The sequence below is a fragment of the Centropristis striata genome, chromosome 19 (genome assembly GCF_030273125.1).
Source record: "Centropristis striata isolate RG_2023a ecotype Rhode Island chromosome 19, C.striata_1.0, whole genome shotgun sequence".
NCBI lineage: Eukaryota > Metazoa > Chordata > Actinopteri > Perciformes > Serranidae > Centropristis > Centropristis striata.
Window position 1 is genome coordinate 5081912 of NC_081535.1, and position 18689 is coordinate 5100600.

The 18689-nt window shown below is 34.9% G+C and overlaps 1 long non-coding RNA gene across 1 annotated transcript; it reads left to right on the forward strand.

Moving 5' to 3' along the window:
* The first annotated feature begins 217 nt into the window (after positions 1 to 217).
* On the forward strand, positions 218 to 18109 carry LOC131992654 (uncharacterized). The gene is made up of 2 exons (XR_009396233.1): positions 218 to 462; positions 17621 to 18109. It is a non-coding gene; the product is annotated as an uncharacterized LOC131992654 (long non-coding RNA).
* Positions 18110 to 18689: the final 580 nt, after the last annotated feature.

Below are 18689 nucleotides of genomic sequence, written 5' to 3' on the forward strand. Positions count from 1 at the left end.
GTTCTTTTTTGTTTATTCGTTAATAAAAATTTAAAAAAAGAAGAAAAAAAAAAGGTTGGGAACCACTGCACTAGATGACATCACACTCTCTTGCCAATCCTGGTCACCTGACGTCCCCGCCCACCTGCACACCTGTTCCCACTTCCCTAATCAGCCAAACTACATATATATATGGCTCCACAGGCATTGTTCCATTGTCTGAACCCAAACTAACCCTAGTGAGCTTCCATTGCACTGTGAATGTATCTGATAATTACAGGAAATGAACCCAAACGCTGTAGATTGTGGGCTACCTGCGGTGGCATTTTGTGAGATTAGGACAGAGCGACAGGTGAAAAATGGACTGACTTCTGACTTGACATCTGGGCTGAAGAACACATGCAGGAGAAGCTGAATAAGGTCCACAAAAACAAAGATGTGTATTAAATCATTCGAGATCAACCAGAGGAGAAAGGATTCAAGGTAAAAGAAACTATTTTTACAGCAATATTTGATTATATGATGCGTTCAGCTCCTTGTTGCTTTGTTTATTTCTGTGTTTTTACATTGTCCTGCACCAACTTTCGAACCATTAAGAAATAATACTGCGAGTATATTTCCAGCCCTCTGCCTTCATACACAGCAAATCTGTTCCTTTTGTTTGGTTCACTTAGTTATGCACAGTAAAAAGCAAACCAGAGTAAATACAAGTCCTGCATTCAAAACCTTAAGTAAAAGTACAAAAGTATCAGCATCAAAATGTACTTAAAGTATCAACAGTAATTACTCGTTATGCAGAATGGACCCACTTAGATTGTTGTTAGATTTTTTAAGTGTTTTAATTTAAATTTGTAAACATAAGGCTCATTTTAACTACTTAACATACTGTTGTGAGTTTTTTTTTTTTTTAATTATCACTTAAAAATGTATCATGTTTTTATGTTAAATATTGACCTGGAAAGTAACTAAAGCTGGCAGCTAAATGTGGTGGAGTAGAAGTATAAAGTTACATAAAATGGAAGTACTCAAGTAAAGTACAAGTAATAAGTACAGTACTTGAGTAAATGTACTTGGTTACATTCCACCGCTGGACGTCGTCTCTCAGCTCCAACTCCTTTCTCACGTCTCAAGTTGCTTATTGGACTGTAAACAATGACTTACATGGGAGAGAAAGTCTTGGCTCAGGTACCCAGTATCTTAAATCCACTGGCTACATCCGAGCCCCAGAAATCTTGGCCTTTGCCCCCGAGAGGCTAAATTATTGCCCGAACAATAGTCGATGGGTTCTGAGATTGCCAGTTGCCGTCTGCCTGTTACCTGGCTGTTGGATTTCCTCCCTATGAGGCTTAATCATCCTCATCCTGCTGCTTCAGCTGTCTGAATCTGCATTACCAACCACAACATCTAGAACAGGGGTCTCAAACTCAAATTACCTGGAGGCAGAATCACAATGACCCAAAAAACCCTAAATTACTTAAAAGAGAATGACCAAAAAAAGACACAAAAGGACCCAAAAATACACAAAATTACTAAAAAAGACACAAAATTACTTTTAAAAAAGACACAAAATGACAGAAAAAAACGAAATTACTTTAAAAAAAAAAGACACAAAATTACAAAAGGACCCCAAAATGCACAAAATCACAAAAGACACAAAATTACTTACAGACACAATTGTTAGAAAAAGACACAAAAAAGACACAAAAATTGCTAGAAAAAAAACACACAAAATTACTAAAAAAAGACACAAAATTACTTAAAAAAAGACACAAAATTGCCCAAAAAAGATACAAAATTACAAAAAAAAGACACAAAATTACCTATGTAACAGATAATGAACGCTCCGGTAGCAGCTGCCTTTCTTTTTGTTAACGTCATCATAGAAACAAGTGAAACAAAGCTCCAGCTGGAGCAATAAAGGGACCTTCTACACACAACATGGTAAAGAGACATTCATATAAAACTCACGTTAAACTTTCATATCAAGGTGGGGGCCACAAAATATCATCACGAGGGCCGCAATTGGCCCGCAGGCTGCGCGTTTGATACCCATGATCTACAGTGTGATATCAATGACACTCGTGCAGGAGCATATTAACAGCACTTTTTTTTTTTTTTTTGCATTTCAGCAGTGAAATTCAGTTTGATTACTTTAATTTCAATGAGACGAAGCATCTGACGGAGGAAGAACTTGAGTTGTGGGGAGGAAGAGAGGGAGGGAGAGAATAAACAGATCCATCTGTCAGTACTATTAATAACATATGCAGCCTGCACACACACAAAAAACATGATTAGTTTTGCAATTTGGGGCTACATAAATACAATTAACTTAATCTGGAATTGACCAGATTGCTAATAACTTTATACAGCACAAAGTGATGCATAGATGAGGGTAAAATACAACATAAAAGAAGTAAAATAAGTCATTAATTATGTTTTATTTAAATGCCAAATAAAACTGGTGACATATTTCAAGCCTGTATTTCTTGTAATTTTGATGATTCTGTCTTACAGATAATTAAAACACAAAACTCAGTGTCTCATAAAATTTTAATATTACATAAGATCAATTTAAAAAAGGATATTTTAAACACTTGGTTGAGCATGATAGTGTTTTGTAAGTAAAAAATAGATTCAAAACCACATTTTATGTTGGACTAAAGGACTAAAAAAGACACAAAATGACTAAAAAAAGACACAATGACCAAAAAGATACAAATTACAAAAAGACACAAAATAAACAAAAAAGACAGAAAATGACTAAAAAAGACACTAAATGAGTAGACAAAATTATTAAAAAAGACACAAAATGACCAAAAAAAGACACCAAATGACTAAAAAAAGATACAAAATTATGAAAAAAGACACAAAATGATCAAAAAAGACACAATGAGAAGACAAAATGACCAAAAAGACACAAAATAACTAAAAGACACAAAAGGGTTTAAAAAAGACACAACAAAAGACACAAAATGACCGAAAAAAGACACAAAATGAGAAGACAAAATGACTAAAAAAGACACAAAATGACTAAAAAAAAGATACAAAATTATGAAAAAAGACCCAAAATGATCCAAAAAGACACAATGAGAAGACAAAATGACCAAAAAAAGACACAAAATTACCAAAAAAAGACACAAAATGACTAAAAAAAGATACAAAATGATGAAAAAAGACACAATGAGAAGACAAAATGACTAAAATAGACACAAAATGACTAAAATAGACACAAAATGACCAAAAATAGACACAAAATGACCAAAAAAAGACACAAATGACCAGAAAAGTCACAACATGACTTACAAAGACCCGAAAAGACATGAAAATGATTAAAAAATGGACTAAATAGCCCTGTAAGACTCCATAGGTTTAAAGAGAGATAAGGCTTCCGCCTGGCCTCTCCTGCCCATCTCTCAACTATCTCCTGGTATCCTGAGGAGCTAATCTAGAGCAGCCTTTTTAATTTACACATTGTAATGTCCCTGTGCCTCATTAACCTCCTATCAGCGTTTTAACGGCACAAACACCCATCCAATCTTCCTTTGGGTGCACACTTCCTCACTGACTTTGGGCTATACACTCTCATCCCAAATGCAGCAGTTTAATGGGGACGGTGACATTTTAGGCCACTCTGATGAGAAACTGTGCCTGTGGAAAAAGGTTTAGTTAGTCACTGCTGAGAGATATTATAGCCAGGAATTATTTGGCATTTTTTCACACTCGGAGGGGGAGAGATTTGTCTAAAAGAGAAAAAAAACAACTTTCTGCATTCACTCATGAAACAGCAGCCACAGCTCTTTCCAATTGTCCAGTTTAAACATAGTGATTACTGTTGTGCAACGCAAAATAGCAACAAACGCCGCATCAGCAAAAACTCTGGCTTCGGTCAGCTTCTGCTGGTTGATAAATAAGGAAATGAGGGAACGTTGGCCAGCACCAGTCAGTTATTAGTGGAGACACACAGGCAGTGGCGTCTCTTCTCGGCTCTTTTTCTTTTTTCTTTTGGTCCGACTGCAAAGTTGCCACATAGTGCAAGAAAAGTGACAACATGCAGGCTTTCTCCAATCAGTACTTCCACAGATATAAATGTGAATGTGATACGTGGCACATGCAACTTTGCTGCTCATACACTCAAATACAATTATCTACCTTTATACACAGTTTGTTTTTTTTATCTCTGACTTTTTTGTGTGTGGGCTATAAAATGGCACTTGTATTGCTTTCTTTTTTGTTATTTGTTGATGCTTCCTCTCGTTGTTGATTTACTTTTTAATTTTTGTATATTTCTTGAGGAGGTGCTTCTTTTAAACCCATATAGGATTTTTTTAACCTCTCCCGACTTACTATTCTTGTTTCATTTCTGTTTTTCTTCCGCTTCTGGACGCAATTTTGTCCCGCTACTAGTCCTACAACTTGAAGAGTTGCAGGACAAGTTATATATCAAAATGTGCGGTTCGATCGGGATTGGTGTGCTATTACTTTTCTCTACGGAATACGAATTTTGCGAAAAACTGCCCAAAATTTTGCATTGAAATGAATGGGACGGCCGACAAAAAATGAGCGAAAAACAACAATAATTGGAGATTTTTAAACATCGACTTCTCCGGCATAATTTCACCTAGAGACTCCATTTAAACTCTAAACAGTAGACACAAGTCTTATGTATTGGTGTATTAATCCACGTTTCGATAGGTAATATAGTTTTTTATCAATCCCTGTTCAATGACCATGATGATTTTTGGAGAAATTCTGAGATTATAATGGGTGTGTATTGCACGGAATGTTCGTGTCACAGTGTGTGACATCATCGCCAGAGTGTAGAGGGAGAGGTAAAACTGTCAAAAAATAAATTTGTAAACTGCGCTCCAGGCCGCAAAATCCACTCTACAGAAATAATTTATACATAGAAACGTAGGAAAATTTGTCTTCTCACTCACAGTCCTCTGGTAAAGCTGTCAGAGTTATAGTTTGGGCGTAGGACGCAGAGATGCGCCACCAACACGCACCAACAGCCTCATTGGCTCCCATATTAAAAAACGCAGGAAGATTTCTGAAAAAGGGACATGGAACAGTTTTTTTAGATCGCTCTAACAAAGCTATTTTTTGATTTTTCTTAAAAAAAAAAACATTTCTAGACGTTCAGGAAGAACTCAGGACGCTGAAAGTGAAGTCGGATCAATGATAGGTATTATGGTTTTGCCGAAAATGCTTTCTGTTCAAGGCCAGAAATTCCAGTCTGTATACCTCTGGCTGCTGTCACTGTTCCGGAACATTTGACAGTTGGTGGCAGTTAATTCTGTTGATTGCTTTGATCTGATTGCCTTTGATCTTTGATGTGATTACAGTTACAGATACACACACACGCGCACGCGCGCAATCGCGCACACTCCTCACACATGCTTCAAACACACGCACGCACACACACACAGGCAACTTTATGCGATTTTCGCTACACACACACACACAAAAATACACATACACAAACACTACTCCAGATACACATGTTTGACACACACACACACACACACACACACACACACATTTTGAGGTTAAAGGGCATAGTTTGAAATCTCTGAAGAATCTCATCATAGTGTACACACACCGGCAGTAGCCCCCGTGGCCCTTTCAGAATTTCCCCTGAGGAAATTTTCTAGTTGTCTTTTCTTATGGTGCAAATAAATAAATAAACAACTTTGACAGCGTATTTCTGCTGCAGGATCACGTCTGCTTGAAACCTTTTGTTGTTCTTTTGCCTTTGATCATTTATATACATGTGTCATACAATAAAAAAGAATGCTGGTGTTCCACGATTTTTTATTTTTTATCATTAAACGTTGCTTTCTGTTCTTTGATCGCATTAATCTGCATGACACAAGGCTCGCCCTGAGGACGGCAGCTTATCAAAAACTTAATCCGGATATCACATTTTTAAAACCTTCTCATTTCCTTCTGTTGACAAGGCCGGAGCCCGCAGGGTGAATTATTTATGCAAGTGGAATTTTAAAAGTTTTATTCATCATTTTGGAATAGATTCTCTGGAATTGAGCCACAAATATATGTAAAAGTATCTTGTTTTAACATTTAACATTCTTTTTGTGAAACGACTGCTGACAGCTCTGTTACTGCAGCTCATGGGCCGAATATTAAACAATAACCAGAAAAAAAAGCAAGACACACATAATTTATAGTTGTTCAGCCTATATTTGGTATGAGATGCATCTCTTTGTGATCATTTTGTGTCTCTTTACAGTGTTTTGTCCCTTTGTTGTCATTTTGTGTGTCTTTGTAGTTGTTTTGGGACTTTTATAGTCATTGTTCTTTTTTATTGCATGGTTATTTTGAACCTTTTTAATAGGTATAATTTAAGTTCTTAGTCTCTTTGTGTCTCTTTACAGTTTGTTGTCCCTTTGTTGTCATCTTGTGGCCTTTTGTAGTAATTTTATGTGATATTTTGAGGGTCGTCCTCGTTGCTATGTGTCTCTTTGAGTTTTATTTTGGCGGGTGAAGGCAAGATGACCCCCTGACACTTTGGGCCCCTAGGCCTGTCCCTGGTTGGTCCTTTCAGTAATCCATCCATGCTACAGCCATACATTAAAAAAAACATTTTTTTTAGACCTCATCGTCATAATCTTGTGAATCCTTGTGCAATAAGCATATTTTTTTTAGGACTGGATAAACTTTTCAGGGTATTTGAATTGCATTAACCCTTAATAGGGCACTCATTGAAATACTTGCAAATTTCAACCCTAGAGAATATTTGAGGATATTCCATACAGCCAGAATGTGTAAAAAAAAAACAAAAAAAACAACAACCATAGGGACCCGGGGGAAGGGGTAATATTTTGAGAAAAAAGTTTACAAGATTAAAGTGGCAAATTTACGGGAAAAAATATGCAGATTTATGAGATTTAAAGTGGTGAATCTGCTAGAAAAAAGTTGCTTGTTTTCACCTTTTTCTCGTAAATCTGTGACTTTTTTCACGCAGATTAGCCACTTTAAATATCTTAAATCTGAAAAAAAAAAAATCTAGTAAATTTGCAATTTTTTTTTCTCAAAATATTGAGAATCTGATTTTTGCTGATTAGCTGGAAGAAATCCATGTGGTTCTACAACCAAACAGAGAGACATGGGGACCCAGTTTGATATCCACTGAAGTTACCAAATATAGTTCTTTGCCCGATAAAGGGTTAATAATTACCATTATGTTGATTGCCACCATAATGTGATAGGACTTCAAGGATACTTTTTAATACGATACGTTTTAATTAATGTCATTTAAAACATTTTTAGTTGCAAGAATTAGAAAAAAAAATGGACCAATCTCCCCTAAATCAAAAATCTCTAGCACTTGTTACTTGCACATTGAAGCAAAATGTAAATGTGTGCTCCATCTGAACTACAGATTATGGTCAATGACCCTGTAGGATCAAAATGTCCCAGTCAGCAGGTCAGAAAACACCTTGGACCAATAATTGAATATAGGATGACTCAGACCCAATTAAAACCACATGCTCAGTTCAAATTGTCTAAAAGTCACAGCCTACACCACAAAATATACTTTCCATTTATTGTCATCACATAATTATGCCTTTAAGAGACTACTCCACCTGCTTAACATTTTTGCATCATTTAAAATTCTGTGTATAATATATATAAATATATAATATATTTGATCAGATTTTATGTTTTCCTTTGTTTCTTTTGGGTTCAACATTTTTATCAAGTAAGTCAAAGTAAAAAAATAATTATCAGGACATATAGGGGAGGTTGCTCTGAAAAAAACTGATACCAACATGGCACAGTAAAGATTTTTTAACAGATTTTTTAAAGGACATAATAGCCCAAGATTTCAGAGGGTTAATATAAACTGTAAACAAAACAAACAATAGCTTCTCAATAAAATTGAGGCATCAGATTGCACGCAATATTATTAATGAAATCTAACTACTTTACAAGTTCAGTTAATAACAACTTAACAGGAAGTGTTAAGTATCAATTAAAAACGGACTAATTCTATTGTGTTGGTTTCATTCAAAATTCTCTTGATTTAGAATTACATGCACATACAGATTATATTTAATGTGGTCAAAATAAGTAGATTCTATCTCAAACATTTTTATATTAAAGTTACTTAAACAACTGCCTCAAAATCAAGGACTCATTTATATTTAATACATTTTATCAAATATTTTAAGTAAAATCAAATGACTACAGAATAATTTATTACAGTGTAGGCTAAAATGACAGATTTGCCTCCAAGGGTTTTACAGACTGTACATGGTACGACACCCTGTGTCCTTTGACCCTCACATCTACCAGGGAAAAACTCCTCAAAACATTTTTACAGGGGAAAAAGGAGAAACCTCAGGGAGAGACAGGGTGAGAATATCAGGGTAAGCCAAGCTGAGACGATGAGGATCCCTCCACTAACCTGACCCAATTAATATTACTTCTCAACCATTTTTGGTGGGTTAACTTTAGCATTTACTGCTTTTCTGGCTACTCTGACCCACAATCCTCTCTGCAGCAGAAGATAACTGAGCCGCCGAGAGACAGACAGATGACAGCTCATTGACAGAAGCCACGACGGCTGTATGAGAGAAGTGAATGTTGCGATGAAGTACTGTGTCCCAGTTGTACGCATACTGCAAGCAACAGTGTGTACTTTGTTTGGGCCGCTGCAGTATGTACTAAAAGTAAAGAGAAAAAGTATGTGATTTGGAACGAAGATATAGTTTTCAGCCCCAAACAGTGCTGTTGAGACAACACTTCAGGCAAGTTATCAGACTCCGTAACAAAGTTTTAGAAAAGTTTTTTTTTTTTTTTTTTTTTCGCCACATATGCAGTAGTACACCCCAAAAGCTTTAAACACACTCATGTGTAAAATTGGAGCTTAAAGTGATTGGGACTGTTTTGTTCTAGCTGTCATAGTTTGAGAGAAAACTCCCAGTATTATTTAAACCAGTAGTTCTCAACCTTTTTGAGTCGCAACCCCCAATTTAACATGCATGTAGTCCGCGACCCCCGCTCACTTTATATTTTATAGTTACTTTTAATCTAAGTCCTTTGCTATCAGTTTAAAGGTCCATTCTGACCTCCTGAGTGTGTAACAGTCAGCTTCAAGCCAGAGACTCCTTGGTCTAATAACAACTGAATAACAACTTCTAATAATAACTTGCTACTTTGGCATTTGTCAGAAAATACATAAAATTATCCAAAAAAGAATCACATTGACCACAAAATGACACAAAATGATCAAAAAAGACACAAATTGACCAAAACAGACACAAAATGACCAAAAAAAGACACAACATTACTAAAAAAAAGACAAAAAATGACCAAAAAAAGGAAACAAAATGACCAAAATAGGCACAAATTGACCACAAAATGACAAAAAACAGAAAATGACCAAAGAAGACACAAAATGATAAAAAAAGACCAAAACATTACATAAAATTAAGCAAAAAAGGACTCAAATTGACCACAAAATGACCACAAATTGACCACAAAAAGACACAAAATGACCAAAACAGACACAAAATGACCCAAAAAAGAAACAAAATGACCCAAAAGAGAAACAAAATGACCCAAAAAAGAAACAAAATGACCCAAAAAAGAAACAAAATGACCAAAAAAGTCACAAAACGACCCAAAAAAGACCCAAAATGAAAAAATTACATAAAATTAAGCAAAAAAGGACTCAAATTGACCCCCAAATGACAAAAAATGACCACAAAAAGACACAAATTGACGGAAACAGACACAAACTGACCCAAAAAAGAAACAAAATGGCAGAAAAAAAGACAAAATCACTAAAAACAGACACAAAATGACCAAAAAAGGCACAAATTGACCACAAAATGACCAAAAAAAGACACAAAATGACCCAAAAAAAGACACAATGACCAAAAAAAAGACATGAAATGACCAAAAAGACTAACACACATTAACGCATGAACACTTTAACACAGTGGAGACAGAGCTGACTTCCAAAATGATTTGCCGACCCCCAGAAATCATCTTGCGACCCCAATTGGGGTCGGGACCCTCAGGTTGAGAATAGCTGATTTAACCAACCATTACATATTACATGTCTCAAATAAATTCAACTGTGGCTTTTCCCCACACAATATTTGTTTAATTAAAGATATACTGTAATTATCCAAACATTTTCACAAGGATCTGATATTTTATGGATGATTTAAGAGCGTAGGTCTGGATCCTATTTTTTTTCCTAAAAGTCTCTCAATATCCCTTTTTGTGTTTTTAAGCATTCTCACACTAAATCAAATAAACGTATAAATGTCAGCTTTGTTGTTGTTTGTTGATTTTATTTTGGTTCCACCCAACTCCTCCTAGCAACACAACTGAGTATTAAAAGCTAAAAGCGGAGCCATAAACATATGGCACTGGTTTCCGAGTGCGACACAACCAACATTTTGAAACAATTTTTTTTCCTCGAAAAAGGCCACTTCACAGCGTTAAATCTAATCCAGCGAACATGTGGCCCAGAATGTGTTTTGGGGGCCAAGCTATGTGTAATGACACACATGTGTGAAAGGGCAAATCTAACCATGGGGAGCTAAACGAGCACGCTTTAGGTGGCTTGACCTTTGAACCCAACCAAAGGACTGGTGTGAGGGAGCCACCTCTAATGAAGGGCTTCAGAGTGGAAACCGCTCTCGCTCCTGTCATTTGCAGAAATCACTCTCAAAATGAAAAACTGCTCTCCTAAGCTTTTATTTACTCAAAGGAAGTTGTTGGAATGCACATGCTCCTTTTTAAGCATTTAACCACTTAACACTTACGCTGACACTAAGACATGAAATTACCCCAAAAAGAATCAAATTGACCACAAAATGATCAAAAAAGGCACAATGACCAAAAGATTACATAAAATTAAGCAAAAAAGGACTCAAATTGACCAAAAAATGACCACGAAGAGACACAAATTGACCAAAACAGATACAAATTGACCAAGAAAGACACAAAATGACCAAAAAAAGACACAAAATGACCAAAAAAAGACACAAAATGGCCCAAAAAAGACACAAGATGACTAAAAAAAGGCACAAAATGACCAAAAAGGGAATCAAAATGAACAAAAAAGACACAAAATGACCCAAAAAAAAAAAGACACAAAAGGACCAGAGCTTTTATTTACTTGTTCAATATTACTGTTTATAATAACTATATTATAACTATTTATTTGATTGAGTTGTTGGAATGCACATGCTCCTTTTTAAGCATTTAACCACTTAACACTTACACTGACACTAAGACACAAAATTACCCCAAAAAGAATGAAATTGACCACAAAATGACACAAAATGATCAAAAAAAGACATACATAAAATTAAGCAAAAAGGGACTCAAATTGACCACAAAATGACCATGAAGAGACACAAAATGATAAAAAGACCAAAACATTACATAAAATTAAGTAAAAAAAGGACTCAAATTGACCACAAATTGACCACAAAAAGACACAAAATGACCAAAACAGACACAAAATGACCCAAAAAAGAAACAAAATGACCCAAAAAAGAAATAAAATGACCAAAAAAGTCACAAAATGACCCAAAAAAAGACCAAAAATTACATAAAATTAAGCAAAAAAGGACTCAAATTGACCCCCAAATGACAAAAAATGACCACAAAAAGACACAAATTGACGGAAACAGACACAAAATGACCCAAAAAAGAAACAAAATGACCGAAAAAAAGACAAAATTACTAAAAACAGACACAAAATGACCAAAAAAGGCACAAATTGACCACAAAATGACCAAAAAAAGACACAAAATGACCAAAATGACCCAAAAAAAGACACAATGACCAAAAAAAAGACATGAAATGACCAAAAAGACTAACACACATTAACACATGAACACTTTAACACAGTGGAGACAGAGCTGACTTCCAAAATGATTTGCCGACCCCCAGAAATCATCTTGCGACCCCAATTGGGGTCGGGACCCCAAGGTTGAGATGACCAAAAAAGACACAAAATGGCTAACAAAAGACATAAAATGACCAAAAAAAAGACACAAAATGAACCAAAAAAAAGATGCAAAATGAACCAAAAAAAAGACGCAAAATGACTAAAAAAAGACACAAAATGACCACAAAAAGGAATCAAAATGACCACAAAATGACCACAAAAAGACCACAAAAAGACACAAAATGACCAAAAAAAGACACAAAATGACCACAAAAAGGAATAAAATGACCACAAAATGACCACAAAAAGACCACAAACAGACACAAAATGACCAAAAAAAGACACAAAATGACCAGAGCTTTTATTTACTCAAAGGGAGTTGTTGGAATGCACATGTGCTCTTTTTAAGCATTTAACCACTTAACACTGACACTAAGTAGCTGACCATTTTTCTTCTGTTGGCCATTGAGAAACTCCCCTGAAGCAGTTAGAACTAAAGAGTTCTTGGAAGTACAGCAGTTTACATATCAATCAATCAGATTTAATTTGTATAGCACTTTTCATACAAGAAAGATGCAACACAAAGTGCATTATATAAGAAAGGAGAAAATAACAATATTAAAAAAATAACGAAACATGGAGACAAGCAAACACCCTCCGCCCCACCCACCTTCATCCCACCATCCTTTTAAAAACAAAGCAGAAACTGAGGAAGCTCCATCCATATAATTTTTCCATTTTCCAAAAAAGAAATAAAATGTCCCAAAAAAGAAACAAAATGACCACAAAAAGACACAAAATGACAAAAAAAAGACATAAAATGACCACAAAAAGGAATCAAAATGACCAAAAAACACACAATGACCAAAAAAAAGACACAAAATGAACAAAAAAAGACACAAAATGACCAAAAAAGACAAAAGACCAAAAAAGACACAAAATGACCAAAAAGACTAAAACACATTAACACATGAACACTTTAACACAGTGGAGACAGAGCTGACTTCCAAAATGGTTTGGCGACCCCCAGAAATTAAAGCACTGTACTACTTCAGTAAATGTACTTAGTTACTTTCCACCACTGAGCATATCTATCATTGCAATATTTTGACAGTAATAGCCAGTTTTAATTGAATCCCTATTTAAATCCTATCTCACGTTATTGTGCGTCCACTTTCCCTTTCAAAACCAACATTTTAACCCAGAAACCAGACCTGTATGCTTGATAGGAGGCTGAATTCCATTATGGGATGAATAGTTGTCGTGGCTGATTGATCACATGACAGGTGGACGAAGACATGGATGGAAAGACACATCACATAGTTAGACTGCTGCACTGTGGGAGCAATTAAGTGACCAGATGACTGCACACAATGTCAAGAGAGAGGTTGAGTTAATGGCTGGATGGATAGATGGCTGCACCAATACTGTAATGCATGAGCTGAGTGAGAAAAGCAGCAAACTCAATGACTTGTGAATGAGCTGATGTATGACTGGATGAGTTAACTGGATGTGTGAGTTGGGAGCTATAGTTGACCGCTGGCAATCAGTGAAGTGACTGTGAGCCGTTCTATAAAGGGCCGCATGTGTGAATATGAGCAGATTGGGCTGGAATGGACCAATGCTTCAAAAAAATAAAAACACAGTGGAAAACTGCTCTTTCTCTGGAAAAGTAAAAATCCATTTCAAAGAGCGAGACATAATCCACTTGTCTGAATTGCTAAAAATCTATTTAATTGGGACAAGTTAAGTGAGGTACAATGATGATGAGGATGATGAAGATGGGCTGTGAGATAAAAACGACTTAAATACATCTATCCTTGACCTGTTAGCGTTCCTATGTCCCGCCCATAATTATTAATATGATAATTATAAAAACCTGTGTAAAATAGTCATTTTTTGAGATATCTTCATCAAATTTGAACTGGGAGTAGGTAATATTTTATATTTTGACCCCATTGTGTTTGCCAGCCCATAAGTCCCAGCTATGATGATCTGTAGGCCTCTATTTACCTAAAGATTTCAGGCGGGTAATAAAAAAACAACATTTTTTTACAGTTCGTTTCAACTTCCATCACTCAATAACAGCACTTACAGTTGTTCTGACTCTTTGGGAATAAACTCAAGTGTTACCTTTCAAATGTGACCAAAACCACAGATTTACTCTAAACACAATGTTCCATGTTCCACTTGTTAGTGTGGCTCTGTCTAGTTTTACTTAAAACGCACACTTCAATTATGGAGCGTGAGGATGTAGTTGACGTGTGTCTTAAGCCGAAAAAATCCCACAGTTTCTTTCTCATGGTTTATTGAAAACCTTTCGTTTGAGCAATAGCAAAACAAACAAACAAACAATAAACTGCAGCAATCCAAAATAATAATAATTATGAGCACGGTCAAAAACTAGTGTGCTCTCCTCGTCTCCATAATCGTAATTAAAACAAAGTACGCAATTATGACGTTACACACATCTCAGCCAATAAGAAGAGTGCAATTACTACGAACCAATAGGCATTTTTACAACTTCAATAATGAACTATGAACTACAAATCTGAATTATTTATCATCTTTTCCACAATATACAAAATGGCTCTAACAGCGCTCAACAGCGTATTCATGCAGGTTGATGTAAATGACAACTTTTTTGAAAACGATGTGTGCACAATGTTATATATATATTTTCGGGGGCTCAACTCTCAGAGAATTTTATGATTCAACACTATTTGTGGTTTGCAGAAACTTGTGTTATTGAGGCATCTGTGTGGGGTTATTATGAGGAATATAGTGTAGAAATGTTGCTGAATGGATGCCTCTGGATATAGTACTTAAAGCTAAAGTGAGTGTAACACCTTGTACTTCCTCCATCAACACAGACTTGTAGTATAATCCATCATCTCTTCTGTGTCTGTGCTTTCTGATCCAGCAGCAGCAGGAGAGAAGCTCAAACTCTCCGCTCTGCTGCCAGGATGCTTACTGTGTGTGTTGTTTGCTCAATATTAACCACATATGCAGTTATTAATCACACCAACCAGTTAATTTACGCTCTACCAAACAGTTGTTGGGATCTGAAGGAAACAGAGCCTGTCATTTCATTTAATTAACTTCGTCTAACCTTTTCTATGTAACCTTTTTTGATGAAATCATTGGTGCGGGGTAACGAATGCAGGTGACATTTTTTTTTTCTTTTTTCCCAGAATAACACATTTCCAATTGAAAAGTAATGTTCTGCCATCTGCTCACTATGGAAACAGTTGCCTCTGGCTCTTTGGGTTCTGCTGAACTCAGAGAACTCTGTGTACCTGTGTAATTAGTAGTTGGAGTAAAAGTTATTTTAGCAGGTTTATTTCAGGGCGTAGAAAGAGTTTGACAATGAGTTAGAGGGTAAAGGTCAATATGATGGCATGACTGAAGGCATTGAAAAATTAACTCCACTTCCTCCGTCTCGCAGCTATAATCTGTGGGAAATCTAAGAAATGAGTCCTCGGGGCAGGTTGAGCACATTTTACACGCTTTTCATTCTTAATTTGTTAATCGTTTTGGCTGTTTTTATGCATTTGGCATGAATTTTGGCAGGATTGTTTATTTTTATTTGCTCTTGTTGTTTCCAGCTCAGCTCCTGCACTAAGGCTAAAATACACTGCTCTCAAAAAAGTAACTTGTTCCCAGAATGTTATAAAATTATGGAAATAATTTCCACCTAAATAAAATGCTTTAATTTAGCGAGAAACAAATTTTGTTGATCGACAAAATGTAAATATGTTGGGTCAACATGATGTATTTGTGTTACTGTTAATTAATTACCAGGGGTCAGTCCAACTAGATTTGTAAGGGTAATGGAGTTGTAAGCAGAATTGATTTGCAATCTTAACCCGTTAGAATTAGGTTGTTTTAACATAAATGATTCGAGTAAACTTTAAATTGTTGCATTTTATGCTAAAACTACATGTTTTAAAACTGTTCAACCACAAAACATAATTTTATATAGTAGAAGCTACATGTAAGACTAAGGATAAGGTAACAGACACCCAGTTTGCTTTTTATGAGTGTGTGTACAAACAATAGTTACACTCAACTAAGGTTGAGTGCGTAAAATGCACCATTTACACCCATTCAAAATGCAATTTTTGATCTCACTTACATTCAAGCATAATACATGCATTTTTATTAAATCTTAGTGGCAGCATATAGAGAAAAAATTTGATTTATACACACAATCCACAGGCATGAACTGCTTTAAATAAATTTTAAAAATGGATCATCTTGAATCACATCAAAGATGAATCCATCTAGAGAGACATGACAGACTCATGACAAAAAAGATTATTTTCACAGCTGTGATTGGAGCGAGGTCTATAGAAATGGTGGCATCATGACAGAAACCTGGAATATAAAGGGTAAAATATTCAAAAATCAATTAGTGTTTGATATCAAAATTAGGGCAGATGTAGGCGAAAAAAATATAATGTATACTTTTATAGCTTGCTTTTTAGGAGTGCATTTAATGCACTAAGCAGTACGTAAGTGTGAGTATTTGACACTGCACAAAAAATAATTATGCAACATAATCAGTGTTGCTGCATTGACAAGTTCCAGGCTGCAATAATTTAACTACTTTTTTTTTACTTTGCATGTAGTATATAGAAAATAATTCATATTTTCTGGGGGGTTTTCATCTAAAACATGGTGGTTTTATGACAAAAACATGGCATTTAAAGGGTTAAAATATTCAAAAAGAAGTTAGTGTTTAATATCAATTATTAGGTCAGATGTAGGTGAAAAAAATCAGTACAATGAAAGTAGAATTTTTTACAGCTTGCTTTAAGAGTGCATTTTATGCACTAAGCAGTACGTGTGAGTATTTGACACTGCACAAAAAATAATTATGCAACATAATCAGTGTTGCTGCTAATCATTGACAAGTTCCAGGCTGCAATAATTTAACAACTTTTTTTTAACTTTGCATGTAGTATATTGGAAATAATTCATATTTTCTGTTTTTTTTCTTCCCCCATCTAAAACATGGTGGTTTTATGACAAAAATATGGCATTTAAAGGGTTAAAATATTGATAAATAAGTTAGTGTTTAATATCAATTACTAGGTCAAATGTAGGTGAAAAAAAATCAGTACAATGAAAGTATAATTTTTTTTACAGCTTGCTTTAGGAGTGCATTTTATGCACTAAACAGCACAGTGTGAGTATTTGACGCTGCAGAAAAAATAATGCAACATGCAACATAATTAGTGTTGCTGCTAATCATTGACAAATTCAAGGCTGCAATAATTTAACAACTATTTTTTAACTTTGCATGTAGTATATTGAAAATAACTCATATTTTCTGTTTGTTTTTTTCATCTAAAATATGATGGTTTTATGACAAAAACATGGCATTTAAAGGGTTAAAATATTCAAAAATAAGTTAGTGTTTGATATCAATTATTAGGTCAGATGCAGGCGGAAAAAATCACTACAATGAAAGTATAATATCATAAAGTTTACTTTTTTGTACTTGTACTAAGCAGTACAAATGTGCATAAAATTTGAACAGGCCCTGAGGGTTCGGTTAAATAAAATCAAAACCAAAAAACCTGTCTGATACAGTTACATTTAAAAGTGAAATCTAATCTCATCTATGTCAAAATATTCCTGTTCTTTCACCCGATATGTTTGCACAAAATTGATTCTTCTTTTTCCCAGAATTCCCCTCCAAATCCACAGCAGGAGAGCAGGAGAAAGAAAAGAATTCATTAGGAGATGAAGACAGATATCTGGAAGACGAATGGGAATAAATGAAAGAATGTAAAAGAAAAGAAGGACTCTTGGAATGAAAGAGACATCATGAGAAGGGTGTGAGAAAGGTTTTGTTTATCACACGGAGTGGGAGTAATATCAGGTCAAAGAGAGTTATTAAGAGCACTTGTGGGAGTTAAACACAGTGGGTGAGATCGACTCATCAATACACAAGAACAATTTTCTCTTCTATTGGCCTTTTACTCTTCTCTTTGTCTATTATATCCAAGTTTTCGGACTTTAAAGGAGACTTATTATGCTCATTCGAGGTCCACGTTCATGTGGTTTTTGTACTAGAACACGTTGGCATACTCTGATGTTCAAAATACACAAATTTTTCCTGCAACCTCTGTATTTCATTCTGTTTTAGCAGCCAATAAAGCTGCTTGGATTGATCAGTGTTGATTTTTTTAAATAAAATGTTGGACAACACGTGTCAAATTTAACACAATAAATGTGTGAGCCATTTTAACACACAAAATGTGTCATTTTAACACAATATATGTTGATAATGTGTAACAGAAAATTACCAAAAACTACTAATTAATGTGTAAACCACGTCCATGTCCGAATCCATTAGATGACAAAAAAAAATGGCAGTTAAACTTGATATATTCACAGGCATATATATTCCTTTAATATATATTAATATTATTTTTTATTTTATTTATTTATTATTTTATTATTTATTTATTTAATTATTAATTTATTAATTAATATTAATATTTTTTATTCCTTTTAAGGCTATTTCATATACTATCATATACATTTTTTACATTTTTATCAAGTTTTTTTTTTATTAAACAAACTATTCTCCCCCCGTCAGATGACACATGTATTGTGTCAATCTATCCATGGGGAAAAAAAGACACATTATATGCTAAGATCTGCTCTGATCTATGTGTCAAAATGATATCAACACAACCATGTCTGTTGTTTTTTTTGACACATCTCTTTTTGCTGTGTAGCTATATTT